Genomic DNA, 15619 nt, shown 5'->3' on the forward strand with positions numbered 1-15619 from the left:
AAAAATGTGATACCTGAAGCAAGACTTAAAACTAAGTTGATTGCTCTTTATACAGAAAGTTAAAGTACAGATAAATCATGAAAAAATAAATATAGCCATCAAATAAGTTTCAGAAATAGTTACACATGTTGAATTTGTAACCTGCATATTATAGGACCAAAGGTAATATTTTATTTGCCAGAATATATGTAAAACATCACTTTGCTGCTTTTCTTCAGTAATATAAACAGATTATGAAACATTTTTAAGTAAATATTGGGTTTACTATATTGCCAAGAAAAGTTTACTTTCAGAAAAATTGTACATTAGGGTGTTTTTGACTGGATCATGTTGCTCAAAGCCTTGTCAATATAAAATAAGCTCCTCCAAATTTATATTTACAGCACCTTAGTGAGGGTGATTTTCCTGTGATATCATGTCTCTTCACAGACATATCTAATCCATTTAGACTCCAAACACTCTTACAGCCTTACCCTTTATCTCTTAAAGTATATATATATTTTTTTCTCTGAAAGCTGGGAATAAACTGATCACTGAGATAAGTAGTAGAGAATTATATATTCTGCCCCTCAACTGGAACTCCATAAGTACAGGGAACCCTGATTCTGACATTCAGGATTGTTGAATCTGTGTGTGTTGAATGAAGACTCGATAAAGAGGTCACCATATTTCCTATACATACTGCTGTGCAGTGGTTTCATTTCACTCTACAACAGCTCAGGCAATTTTAAAAGAAGGTGGTGTTGCTAACAAAGCATGCTGTGAGCATTTTGTTAAATAAACAAATAAAATTTGAGAGCATTCCAACATCTAGAATGTTTCAAAACAGGCTATTGTAGAGTCTTTCTTATTCCTCTCATCACCTAGCATAGGAAATGTTCTTTCAAGTTCACACCTGAGAGCTGAAGAATTGTAGAATTGCAGCATTCCTTTCTGCATTTTTCCCCCTGTTTGTCTCATAAGATAGAACTGTGGTCTATCAACATACTATAATTTTTAAACTATGTATAGTTCTTGTATAAGACCCTACATAATATTTGTACTACTTAGTGCAGCCCAGAAGTAGTCAATCTCTTGTGAAATAGCAAAACTTGTATTTCAATAAGGTAACAAGGTGCTTACAAGTGAATCAGAATTATCACAATATTGAAGATATATTTTTTTCTTTTTAAAAACCAAAGAACTCTATGTAAACCTCTTTGTGTCCTCACACAAAGTAGACTGGCAAATGTCCCAAATAACTGCAGCCCAGAAATTATAACTATGGAAGATACTAATAGGTATGATGTGATTAAACAGTAAGCTCTGCTCATTACATCCAAGGAATTACTGCCAATAATGAAAATGACTAGAAATGAGATTAAAACATTAGAAATGGCATCCAAATATTAGCTCAAGGGTATACCTGATTTTAACTCAGTAAACATCAATAATGTGAACTATCTAGCCAAAAGTGGAAGGAAACCACACTTCCATAAAGGTAGCTCAGATATAGCTCATGCAGAACCCCGGGGAAGCATATATAGCTGATGAAAGCTAGACAAGAAGGATTCTCATATTAGAAACAGTGCCACTTAAGGGGAGTGAAGCCATTTCTAGATAATACATACTTAGAATCAAACATTTTTTTGTGTGCAGTGTTTTAGAAGGAAAGAATCTCAATTAATAATTCAGTCAAGGTTTGAAGGCCCAGAATGGTAGATCAGAGATATAGTGCTCTTTCTCCTTTCCCTTTAAAGAGTAGTTTCTAAGGCATTTTCAAAAAAAGAACAAGACCACCTATTACTGCCATTCAATACACAAATGAAACTAACATATCTACTCAAAATACAACCAAGGAAAAAGGAACCCCAAGGATTTTGAGACTTATCTCAAATTAGATATGTTTCTCAGCGATACTTTACTCCTGCATGTATGTGCACATAGAACTTTTATTTCTATCTAAGAATAATATCCGGAGGGAAAGAATGCATGCACATGTTACAAGTCAGGTAAAAAGATATTCTCTGATAAGTAGAGGTTCTCAAATGGTACGTTTTTACCTCTTAGGTGACATATTTTATGTTCACAATGGGGTGGGTGGTACTATTAGTGTGTAAGGAGTATAGATCAGTCTCTCATAAGAAAACAATATTTAATCCAAACTGTTAATAATGCCAAGGTTGAGAAACTTTTCGACAAATTAAAATTGCAATACCTTCCAATATTTTTTTTGAATTTACTAAAGATTGAAACATTTCCTGACTCTGACAGTTCACAAAACTAGAGATATAATTTACCAATTGAGATTAAATCATCTCCTTGGTATATGACATTTGTAACCATGTCAACTACCTATCTCCCAGGCCCTCAACTTGGTGCCCATCAGCCCCCTGCATCGACAGTGACCCAACACAAAATGCCATTTAGCTGCAGCAAAGTAACTGCTCTATTTTTTTTCACTCTGTTAAAAAGCACTCCTCCTTATTGATTTCTGGGCTGTACCTGAAGCATCACTACTATTTTCTCCAAACCTGAATCTGCTCCTATTGATCATCTAATGCTGCCCTTCTGCCTTAATATGCTACTTCAAAGACACAGAGCAAGGAAAGAGTGCATATAAAATAGAAGGCGGCTATGGGAAAGAACCAGCAGCTAGTGTTTGCTTATCTAATGCCACTAGAGATGAAAGCTATTGAAGAACAAATTAGAAAAACTTGACATTCTAAATTTCCTTTTGTTTCCTACTTATTAATTAACTTCAATGTAATCATGTGGTTAAAGTATTTAAGTAGCAACTCTTTGTTAGCTTCTACACATTTGTCCAGGAGGTCTGTTGTTGAAATCCTCATCAGTACAAAATTTCCCTCTGGCTAACAAATAACTTTGGGTGATAAAATATGCTAGCTAAGAATCTGTGTTCTGACATAGAACATTCTTAGACTGTATCCTACCTTAACCACTTAAAGGCTATATAATATTAGTAAATTCGTTAGCATCTCTAAACATTGTTTCCCCCATTTGTAAGATGAGGGTGTGTGGATGTCATGAAAGGAGGAGGATGGGATAGAGGAAAGATGTGAACAAGCAAAAAATAAAGCATCTGTAATGACTAGGATGTGAAACTCATTATTCATGAGACAATTATTCAAAGTGAGAAACAGCAATATAGCCTACCAGAAGTGCGGGCTTCCCAGTCCCCACATGCTTCAGATAAGGCACTAGAACATTCGTTTTGCCATTCTCACATATATACAGTCCCTTACTTCACTGTTTTGAAGATTTAGGGTATGTGCCTGTCTATTCATCAAGTACAAATAATTGATGCAAGACACTGGAGGCTATTTCTGTTTTTGTTTTGTTTTTGTTTTTGTATAAGAGTATCTGAATTACAGGTAAATTTTCTCAGCCACAACATCTTTCATCAGGCTGTTGTTAAGTACATGTCTAAAAATATGAAGGGGCATAATAAAATACCTTTTTATTAGAGAAAATTAAAAAATTGAATGAGATATATGTAATAGGCTTAGTATAATGCTTGACACATAGGAAATATTAGGATGATAGTTATTGTATAATAAACAGGAAAATGATATCTACAACCAGAATAAGGATATCTAATATTTCTTTAGAATAAAAAGTTCAAATATGTTAATCATATTACCAATAAACTATAACTGTCAAAAATATGAAAAATTACATATGCAGCATTATAAAGAAAATCATTGAATTTTTCTTTACCTTGCCTTGAAGTAATTTGCAGTAAATCACTGCTATCCTCAAACTGATAACTGTCTTCCTGTAATAAGGAGCTTTTTCCATTATTCCCAATGTGCAAATATATCCAGCAAATTTGACCAAAGTTATTACTTCTATCCCTCATCACTGTGTCAATATGAAGGTTGGAACTCATCACATTACTTTGAAGCTAAGGTAAAGTGTCATTTCTGTATTAAAATGAAAAATTTAAGAACTCTGATTTGTTCTTTCCATTTATTATGGGTTTAGATGCATTACCTACTGGTGCAATTTACAAAGAAAAAGTAAAAATAGCTTTGATATTCAGCTCTTCACGCACATGATATTCACTTGCCATGGTTAAGCCTGTATACACTACATTCCTTCATCTTCTGTGTTTGTGGTATTAGCCATTGAAGAAAAGGTATGCCAATTGTTCTATCATTTAGAAAAAAATAAAAACTACTAAGGTTCAGGAGAATAGAAACTATTTCATTTTATTATCAGCCTTATTTCACAGCAAGGTTTTCTAATCCACTTTGGTTTATTCTAACATATTCTTTGAGATACCAATTTCCAAGGAAATGTAACATCTCTTTCCAGTTAATATTTGTTCATAATGTTGTAGTTACATTTTGTTTGTTGCTTAATGTTTTCATGCTATAGTTGACTTTTCATAATATGATGTAACTGAGGGAAAAGATCATGCTTCTTTTTTTTATGTATATACTAGAGGCTTGGTACATGAAATTCATGTCTCTCAGACAAGAGGCCTGCATCCTCTTGTAATCTGGAACATCCCTCTTGCAATCCAGGACCACTGGCTCCTTACTGCTCACCTACCTGCCTGCCTCATAACCCCTAACCACTCTGACTGCCTACCTGATTGTCCATAACCACTCACCTGCCTGTCTGATGGTCCCTAATGACTCTGCCTGCCTGATCACCCCTAACCACGTTGCCTGACTGCCTGATTGTCCCTAACCACTTGCATGCCTGCCTATTGCCTCTAATTGCCCTCCTGTTTGTGCCTGGTTGCCTCTAACTGCCTCTGCCTTGGCCCCTGCCTCTGTAGCTTTGTCTGGAAGGACATCTGGAATGACATCCAGAAGGTCATTTGGCTGTCCAGTCTAATTATCATACTATGCTTTTTATTATTAGATTCCAAACCATCTCAATGTTCTTAGAAGAAAAGAGCAGAAAAGAAGGATGCAATAAAGAAAGCATATATTAAAATGGGTTACTAGGCCCATCTAATATATAATCAAATCACATAAATAGATACAGATATTGATCAATGGATAGATAAATAGGTGCACACACACACACACACACACACACACACACATATATATAATCACCAGTTGGTATTTCTAAATACATACCCCACTTATTTTCAGCATATCTTCAGATTTCTTTTAAGCACTGCCAGATGCTCTATAATCAATTTCACTAACATAATGGGGAGGAGACAAAGTGCCAAGAATATGAAGAAATAAGAAGTATTCCTCATAATTGTGGGAAATAATATTCTAGAGTATATTAAACAAATTTTAACTATCAGGATGCAGGGTTTCTCAGAAAACTAGAGCTATCTTATAACTTAGTTAACTAATAAAAATACTTAGTTTATGTGACAGCCTAAGAAGCAAGCTAGTCATCTATTTACTGAAACCAGTGGTTTTCTCAAACTTCTGTGGGATCTAGTTAAAATGAGACACTTTTCACCTTCAGAAATTTTGAATCAAATCATTAAAATTGCTGTATGGGGACCTAGATTCTGTCTTTTTAACACATTTTCCAGCAATCTGATACATTTATTAAGTAAACGCTTTCTGAATATTTATTACACTTCATTAAGTAGTTTGTTCTTCATTCTCCCCCAAAAGTCATATTGAAAATGATAATACATGTTAAGACCTGGGAGGAATTTGAGATTTTATCCTTCTTACAGGCTGGGTTGATCCACCATAGTTCAGCCAGGACCTTTATTACTCAGGGAGCGGAAGGGAGCATCAGCTTTATATGCTCATCAGTTCCCACTACGTCCAAGTCCCTGAGTGGGTCATACAAAACAACCAAGGTTCAGGCTGCACATAGTAGAAAGATTTGCATCATAGTTGAAGAAGCCAATCTTCTATTTTATTTTATTTTAAAAAAATATATTTTATTGATTTTTTATAGAGAGGAAGGGAGAGAGATAGAGAGCCAGAAACATCAATGAGAGAGAATCATTGATCAGCTGCCTCTTGCACACCCCCTACTGGGGATATGCCCGCAACCAAGGTAAATGCCCTTGATAAATGCCCTTGACCGGAATCGAACCCGGGACCCTTCAGTCCGCAAGCGGACGCTCTATCCATTGAGCCAAACCAGTTTCGGATGAAGAAGCCAATCTTTTAAAGGGAGCTATTCTCAAATGACAAACCTGGAATTTTTACTATCAGTGGCATTTTAAATCTTAATGCAAAATGCCCAATAGTCATTTTTTTAAATCAGAACCATCTATAATTTCACCTTAGACAAACAAATGTGTTTACAAAAAGGGTAAAATTAGTATACACAGTAAGACATAAAATACTACAATAATTAAGGCCTAATTCAGTGAAGGTTTTATTTTATAACACAGTGATAGAGAGTAATATATTCCTAAAGTGAAAGGCAGCAAAATTTGCTGGTTCAATTGTTTAGGGACTCTTTCAGCATTATGCATGAAGTACAATATTCAAATAATCCCAAGTATCATTTAAAGAAGTGTTAGATCAGAATACACTGAAGATGTATTTTGCGGGACTTTTAGCAAGTTCTTAAACATGGCTAGATATGGTATCTCTTTTTTTATATGTAATTCAATTTGATAATAATAGTCATTGGTATTAGTTTTATTCTTCCAGATGATAAAATATAGTATGCTAGGATAAAGTGTGACTTCTGAGGCATATTTTCTCTTCCATGTTGGAAAATATTAAAGCCACAAGAAGATCTCTTCAAAAAGTAATTTCAGTGTGATTTATATTTCTTGGCTGTATTCCTATTATTTCTGAAAACAAAGGTATTTCCCTTTCTTCTCCTTTTGAACATTTTCAAACTCTGTATACCTTACTCTGTGCCCTCCAAGTTCTAACTTGTAGCTTAGCATAAACACAGTAACTAGAGCTTTGCCAGTGAGATACCTATAAACCAACTGAAATTCCAGCTGTCTTACAGCTAAAAATGAAAATGGGTAATCTTGGTAGATAATTTGATTTTTAGAAGAGATATGAAGGTCTGGGATAACTATCAGATTTCAATAGATCATTTAAACATGGTTTTCAAAGTCTCTTGTTAAAAGAAGCTATCCAGTTAAATTGTCTGGAAGGTTCCAATTTAATTAGCAAAATTATGACTTTTCTTATACCCACTTATATTGAGATTGACTTTAACTTAAGCAATTCAACAAGACTATTTTTGAAATTTCATTTCTGTTCTTCTGCTTCTAAATATATGCAGATTTTCTCATAACCTTGTTGATAACATTATTTCATATCCTAAAAATTCATATTTTTTTCAAATTTCCCTTTTTGAAATATTCAAATGAAAACTTGTAATTAGAAATGGCATTGAAAGTAAACGTATTTGCTATTTAAAAGCCATTTATTATTAGCTATCACTATAATCACAACCTAAAATTTCTCTGCATGGAACATCCTACCATGAAAATGCTTCAGTAAATAATGCACACACACATTCAATTCCTTTGTTCCTCAACATATGGGGTCTACATCCACCTAGAATTCATATCTCTGAAATAGGGGTGCTTAGATATGGAGCAAAAAGTCACCACCTTCCTCCTGCATTACTGGATTTACCAACTGAATAGCAACATTATCTTCACCATTGCCAAAGTCACACAACTGAGAGTCGTCATTAACTTCTCATTTCTTATCTGAGATATCTATTCAATTATTATATGCTAACTCAAACACATTCCATCTGTCTCATTGGTCTCTTTCACTACTCAGACGAAGAGCACTGAAAACTACAAATGTATTTTCTACCTTGTCCTTGTCCCCCCTGCAGCCTAAGTGATTTTTGGAATGTAATTAATTATAACCATGCCATTCCCTTGAGGGCACCAATGTTTCCAGATTAAAGTTTAAACTTTTTAAATGGTTTTAATGCCCCTCGACACCTTTCTGGCCTCCTATATTATTTCTTCTCTTTTTGTATCGTACATTTCAGTCGTGCTGATATCTTTTAATATTTCCTAACCACAGCAGGTGCTCTCATCTCTGTTTCCTCTAGAGCCATAGACATTCCTCACTTGGCTAACTACTACCTACACTTTACATTACAGCATAAACATCAGTTCTTCCAAAAAGCCTTCCCTAACCTTATAAAGGTAGGTTAAGTGTCCCAGCTAAGTGCTCTTGTGCCAGACCATAAATAAACATAACAGAAATCTCATTATGTTGTAATTCTTTTTGCCTGTTCTTTATCCAACCAGATCACAGAAACTAGGAAAATAGTAATTATGTTTATATTGTGCAGTTATATTCTCACTGCCCAGAACATGTCTGATACAGAGTAAATATTCTGTCAACATTTAATGAATGAGATGTGTTAGTGCACTGTGTCAGGGAAATTGTGGCAAAGTTATTTATACAGATATAGATAAATTTAATATAATTTAGAAAATAGATATGACCCTAAAGGCATTCTTATAATGAAGTTATATTTTTAAAAGTTTGAATATGAAAATAGTTTTCATAATGTAAGGTGACAAATTTGGCAAAATACACCAAGAATTAGGTCAATGATATAGGTCTTCATACAAATCACTCCAATTGGCAGACACTCAGGTGACTACTATTTTGCCATTAGAAGTCCCAGATGTTCAGTATTTGGGCACTTATTCAAAAGGCAGTGTTTTACTTGTTTTTTTTATATTAGATTTAAAATAACACAGTTTGAAATAATTAAAATAATTTAAATAACCTTGGCTTTTTAAAGGAAAACTATTTAAATTTAGTAATTTTTGAGAATTTACAATATTCTACAGCAGTCTAAGGGCTGAAAGAATATAAAAATGACTTAGGCAAAGTCCATGTCTTAAGCAGCCCACAATTTAAAAATGAGGCAAGTAATTATATCAGAAATTATAGTATAAGAGAGACTATCAGTAGCTATAAATAATAATAATAATACAAAGTATCATGAGGATATGGGGTGGGCGACATAGTTTTTAACAGATTCAAAGAGATCTGAAAAAATATTATGGAAGATATCACATGAGGACTTGGTGATGGCAAAAATTTGGTGAATGGATAAAGGATGAAAATTTACATGGAGATGTAGTAGCATTGTTATTAAGTCTTGGAATAAAATAAGAGAGTGCAAGGCCTACTAGTGGAACAAGTCACCATATATGTGCAGTACATTCTGAATTGGAAAGATAGAGGGGTGGTAAAGGAGTGTTGATGGAATTGGAAAGTAGGACATGGATGTCATAATAATAGGTCTTTGGTCAGTAGAAAGTAAGGATCTATTTAAGGTTTCTAACCAATATAGTCAATCTTTAGCAATGAATAAAAGAAGAAAAGATAAACTGTTTAGGTTGACTCTATTTGAGATTTTTGTTAATTTCTATGAATTTTGTAGAGAGAGTCAATCCCATATAAGTTGATGCTGTCTTTCCTGAAAGAGGGAGATTAAAGTGCTTAAATAGTTCAATAAAAATACCTGTATACCACAACTGAAATGCTACATACATATATATAGCTTTTGCTGAAGCGAATATTTTTATTGTGGAACATGTAGATTTCACTTTTTGAGAAATATATTCAAGACCATAACTATTATGATATCTTTAATGAATCATTTCTTGTGTTTATTTTTTCCCATTCTTCTTACACCATCTTCACATAGAACAATCAGTAATTGTTCTTTAATTACACATATGAAGTAAGAAACGAGAAGAAAATGTCTGCTATTCTTCCACACTTTCATTTTGTTTGCATATTTATCAGTTCATGATCTCAAAGAAATTATGTGAAATATCCTTGTCATACTAAGACCATCATTGGAATCTGAGTAAGTTGGCAAAATAATATTTAATCTATTTTCTTAGATTGAGTAATTTTCAGCATTCCACTTTCGTAAAACAGCTGAAGATAAAGGACAGAAAGGACACAGTATGTAAACTGATTATGTTGTGAAGCATAATTGAAAATGTGCACTGCAATATTTGAGTCAATGGCAAGCACATATTGTCAGTTCTTTCCTTAAAGCAGGCATATGGGTAACAGGAAATACATTTGAAATAATCTTTATGTGGAAGCAAAATTACTTCCTCTTTCATACTCATGCCTTAGCAGAGTACATACATAATGTTTTCTGTATATGAATATAAAGAATCTTTTAGAAGTAAGGTAATGATTTGTGGATTGGATTAAGTTCAGCACATTTTTAGACCTCAATCAGTATATACTACACAATAAAATATATTTAATTTAAAATATGCTTTAGACCAGCACTTTTATTTAATAAAAAGGTAGCATCACTTGCAACTCTATAAATTGGATTTTTTTAAAAGGCTCAGGAGCACAGTATAGCTAGCTACTAAATGTCATAGCCATTATGAGGCTCTTCCATTGTTAGTTCATTTAATAATTAATAATCTTCTGAAAGTTCTTATTATATAGAATTTTAATTATATTTTGCTATAAGAATCAGGTCTTAAACTTTTCTTTCAAAACTTTTTTTTTTGAAGTTTTACATCCTTATACACTGTGTACTGTTTATAAACAGGTTTTATTTTGTAAATTGTTTTTCTTTTATATACTATATATACTACATGGGTAATTAAATAATCAGGGCAATATTTGAAAAAAATAACCCTTTGTTATTTTAAATAATATCTTATGGTTTATTGAAATCTGTCACTGTAAAAAGTGTTAATAGATTCAAGGCTCCTACTAGGGGGTAAGAAATTGTAATATAGCTATCTTATTTCAGGTCAAATGCATTATCATTTATTGATAGTCAATTTAGCATAGTATAAATTGCATATATTGAGCATTAAGCATTCCTAAACTAAATATTTGGGTGTATTTTATACTGTACAACTTTGGATGAGTTATTTAAAGTGTATAAGGTCCTATTACCTATTAATTAGGGCTAATATTTACATTTCAAAATGTTATAGATCTTAAATGACCTATATAAGTGCATAGAACAATGCCTATTTTTAGGATATTTACTGGTGTTAGCTTTATACACAGGCAAAACCATGATCATTTTGTATTATCAAAAAATCTATATTCTACTCAAGTGTTTAAAATGTAATTGAAAAGCAGAGAGAGTGAGAGTTCCACAAATGTAAAAGAAACACCTGCTTGCATCAATTATATATATACATCCTATAATTATAGGGAAAGATATATTTTGAATATGGTGGAGGGAAGCAGATGGAGGCCCAAGAGCATTGTAAATTGTGCCCCTATACTTACTATACATTGAGTGGCCAGGTTACTATGATCTCTGAATGCATAATAATCTGGCCATTATATATACACATTTTAGAGGCCTGGTGGGTGGGGTCCAGCCAGCCTGGCCAGGGAGAGGGGACATGGGCAATTAGCCGGCCTGCCTGCTGGGTCAAACACCTGGTCGAGGGGACAATTTGCATATTAGCCTTTTATTATATAGGATATACACTGAGTGGCCAGATTATTATGCATTCAGAGATAATAATAACCTGGCCACTCAATATATAGGATAATTTTTGAATCCTGGTCTCTCTAAGACCTCTAAATCAAACCTTTCTGTGTGACTGTATATGAAAGGCGGTGCAATTAACTCAGAGTTCCAGTTACTATATTTGTGCTTCTGGAGAAATAGTTAATAACCTACCCAAGCAGGATAAATTTGATGTGAGATTCTTACACCCTTAAAATTAACTAGGTATTTTTTCTATCCCAGCTTAGGTCTAGAATTCTAGAATTGAGGGCCTTCAGGAGGGCAGGTCCTGCCTCCATCCAGGTGCTTGGAGTGTAAATCTGGCGGTCTTTTCCAGGACAGCAGCTGCTCTTTGCAAGAGGTGGAGCATGGGAAGAAGATTAACCCTGATGAAGTATGGAAACAAAGAATAGCTGGAAGTAGAATACTTTAACAAGAAAAAAGAGGCATTCTACCCTGCCATGCCGTGTTCCGAAGACACACTCATAGTCTCCCCCAGCAAGCGGCCCCGGCCTTCGGAGGAGGGCGGCTTGCAGCTCCACTTCAGACCGCCCCCACCAAGGGGTCCGCGCACAGTGGGCTAAGACCTGCACAGAGCGTATGATTACACAATACCACCCGTGGAGAGAACCCTTGTGAAAAACCACATTGAGATAGCTTTTCCTTCTGGGTGCTATGGAAGAGGAGCTCCACATTCCCGCTGGGCTGCAAAAACACTTTATAGATGGAAGAGCTGGTGTTATAGATGAATATTATATTATAGAGGAAATCTTGGTTTTGTACTGTTTAATTTCACTAAAGAAAATTTTGAAGTAAAAAAAGGGAGACTGAATTGCACTGCTCCTTTGTGAACAGATTTTTTACCCAGAAATTGAGGAAGTTCAAGTTTTGGATGACACTAAAAGGGGCTCAGGAGGTTTTGGTTCTACTGGAAAAAAATAAATTTATGCCAAAAATAAAAAATGAGAAATAATGAGGTTGGTTTTTTTTTTTTTTTTTTTTTTTTTTTTTTTTTTTTTTTTTTTTTTTTTTAATAAAAAAAGGCCCCAAATAGCTTGAGAAAGAAGAACAAAGTTGGAGGGATCAGCATGGATGGAACTGGAGAACATTATGCTAAGCGAAATAAGCCAGTCAGAGAAGAATATATATCTCATGATCTCACTCATATGTGGGATATAATGATAAACATAATTTGATGAACAAGAATAGATCCAGAGACAAATGGTGGTTGGGGGGTGCTATTAGCTTAACCAGTGGGCACAGACACTGATGCAGTGGAGGCTTCCCCACGGAGTCAGTGGCTGTGGAGGGGGAGGAGAGCAATGGGGGGGAAATGAAACATATGCAAAAATTTAGACAATTAAAAAAAAATTAAGAGGAACATTACAATAATGCAATTTTAAACATGGAAAAGAATTCCCAATTTTGAAAAGCACAATACTTCAGAGGACATATATCAGACGAATAATGGTACCTAAAGTTTTTAATATCTTAAAAAACTTCTAAAAGCAAGAGTTCAATAAAAATTTTAGACTTCAATAACAGAGAGAAGAAATCAAATTTGATAAAACCTGATTGGAGAAATGTTAACCCTATTTTGTAGATGTTTTCAAACATCATCAGTGCAGTGGTTCTCACTAAAATACCAGTTCCCTTATATTTATGAGATCTTGTTCTGCCCAATCCTGAACAAACAGTGAAACTAATCTAGTAAGGTCAGATAAAGTGAGAGACAGAACTTTATAATAAGACATAAATAAATCATAAAAAAATATGGCCCTAAAATGCTTTTACTCAGTATTTAGTTGAATTACATCCATGATGTATCCCATGGAAGAATACTTTATCAGAATGTTTTTTGTTTTTTTGTTTGTTTGTTTTTTTAGTACAGAAGTAGCTACAAGTAGCTTCTATAGCTCTTACAGCAGTATGGTGGGTGGTTACCAGAGGGAAGAGGATAGCAGCGTGGAAGGTAGAAAAGGAAGTAGCTTCTTTTTTATTTGTGTAGTATCCCAGTGAATAAAAATGCCATAATTCATGTGACCCTTCTCCTATTGATAGGCATCAATTATTTCTGTTGATAATTTCACAAGTAGATGTGAGCACATATAAAGAAATTGAAAAATAACTAAACAGAAATAATAATTTTTATCCTTTGTGTATAATTTAAAACTCACTCATTTTTTTAGACAAAAAATTATTTACTGTATTCCTACTAAATTTCAGGCATTATTTAAGTTATTGTGGTACAAATGTGAATAAGACCAAACTTTTGCCTCTCACATTCTATGTAGTAGAAAATGAGAATAAGCTATCAGTAAATGTATTCCCATATTGCTAAAGGCTATAAAGAATATCAGTAAATGAAATGAGCTAGAGAATGACTACAAAATGGGATAAATACAAATCTATTTAAGTAGTCAGAGAAATCCTCTCAAAGGAATTAAATTTTTACTTGAATTCTAAATTATAAGTAGAGGCACCCATATAAAGATCTAAGAATAGAGAACCCCAGGAAAAGCAAATAGTAATGACCCAGAACAAAACATGAACAATCCTACCTAATAAAAGAGTAATATGCAAATTAACCACCACTCTGCTACACTCACAAGCCATGTCCACCAGCCAATCAGAGCGAGTATGCAAATAAACCCAACCAAGATGGCTACCGGCCACAGGTCACATATTGGAGAGTGTGCAGGCTGGGCTGAGGGACAAGCACCCCCCCTTCCGCCCCGTGCACGAATTTCGTGCACTAGGCCTCTAAATAATATGATAAAGTAATATAGTTGATTAATTTATGACAATGAAGGCAAAAATACACAGTGGGGAAATATCAGTTCATCAATCAGTGGTACTGGGAAAACTGGACAGATAATATGCAATAAATGAAATTAGACCCATACCAGTCAACTCAAAATGAAAGTAGGACTTAAATGTCAGTTCTGAAACCATAAAAACTCCTAAAAGAAAACAGTCAGTAAACTATTTGGCACTAGGCATTAGCAATTTTTTTAAGGATATGTCTCCTTGAGCAAGTGGAACAAAATAAATAAATTTGACCACATCAACTAAAAAAAAATATTTACAGTGAAGGAAATAAACAATAAAATGAAGGGAGAAGATATATGCGAATGACATATCTTATCAAGGATTAGGTCCAATAAGGAATTCATATAACTCAATATAAAAAACATACAAACAAATTGATTTTAAAATGGGCAGAGGATTTGAATAGACACAGTTCAAAGTAAACATACATATGGCCAACACACATGATACAGTATGCCCATCACCAATAATTATCAGGGAAATGCAAATCAAAACCACAGTGAGATATTACCTCACAGAATGCCCAATATCAAAAAGTTAACATGTAAGTGTTGGCCAGGATACAGAAAAATGGAAAACCTCTGTGCATTCTTGGAAAGATTTTAAATTGGTGCAGCATTTATGTGGTCACAGAAAATTAAAAATAGAATGACCACATGTCCCAACACTTCCATTTTGGGGTATTCATATGGAGAAATGCCCAAATAAAGCAACTGGTTATTTAAATTAGGGGGTAGTATTTAGTTTACTTCAGTTTCCCAATTTTAGCATGTTATCTGCTGCATAGAAATATTCAATAAAGTTTTGATCAATTTGAAAAAATCTATTTAAAACTTTGTTACAGTTCTATTATACATCATCTGTATACTACACTGGGTGCTCACCACCCAAAGTCAAATCTCTTTCCATCAGCACACACTCGACCCACTCTATCCTTCACTATCATAAAATTGAACACTTGACTCCTATATAATTTATTAACCAAAGTCACCCACATCAGTTAAAAAAAATAAATACACAACATTAAATTGACTTCCGCTAAAACATTTTTAGGGTAAGAACTCTGTGGACTGTTTTATAACTTTAAATGAACAGACATCAGAGTTCAGTCCAGGCAGCTACTGATCCCTGGGATATAACAGAAGCAGCTATTGGCTGTATGTAGGGAAACTGAGAATTTCTGAAGATAGCCAAAGCATTCAGGGTCTCTGAGGTAGACGGAACGAATACTGCACAGTTTCTATATTCTGAGTTACATTCAGCAGCAGTGTTGAAGTTTCAGAGTGTAACTTCTCCCTACATCAATCTAAAAAATTTAGGCCAAATGTCATAGAAGAAATACTAATATTTA

General features: G+C 34.0%; 1 protein-coding gene and 1 pseudogene across 2 annotated transcripts in view; one reads left to right on the forward strand and one right to left on the reverse strand.

The window, feature by feature from the left end:
- Positions 1–15619, reverse strand: part of CCSER1 (coiled-coil serine rich protein 1) — a gene marked incomplete at its 3' end in the record, with an annotated part of 1087168 nt that overhangs the window by 24109 nt on the left and 1047440 nt on the right. The window lies entirely within an intron of this gene.
- Positions 11898–12378, forward strand: LOC311622371 (deoxyuridine 5'-triphosphate nucleotidohydrolase, mitochondrial-like; annotated as a pseudogene). Its single transcript has one exon. The product of its transcript is annotated as a deoxyuridine 5'-triphosphate nucleotidohydrolase, mitochondrial-like (transcript).

Source organism: Pipistrellus hanaki, assembly GCF_964339955.1.
Source record: "Pipistrellus hanaki genome assembly, chromosome: 1".
In the NCBI taxonomy this organism is placed as follows: Eukaryota; Metazoa; Chordata; class Mammalia; order Chiroptera; family Vespertilionidae; genus Pipistrellus; species Pipistrellus hanaki.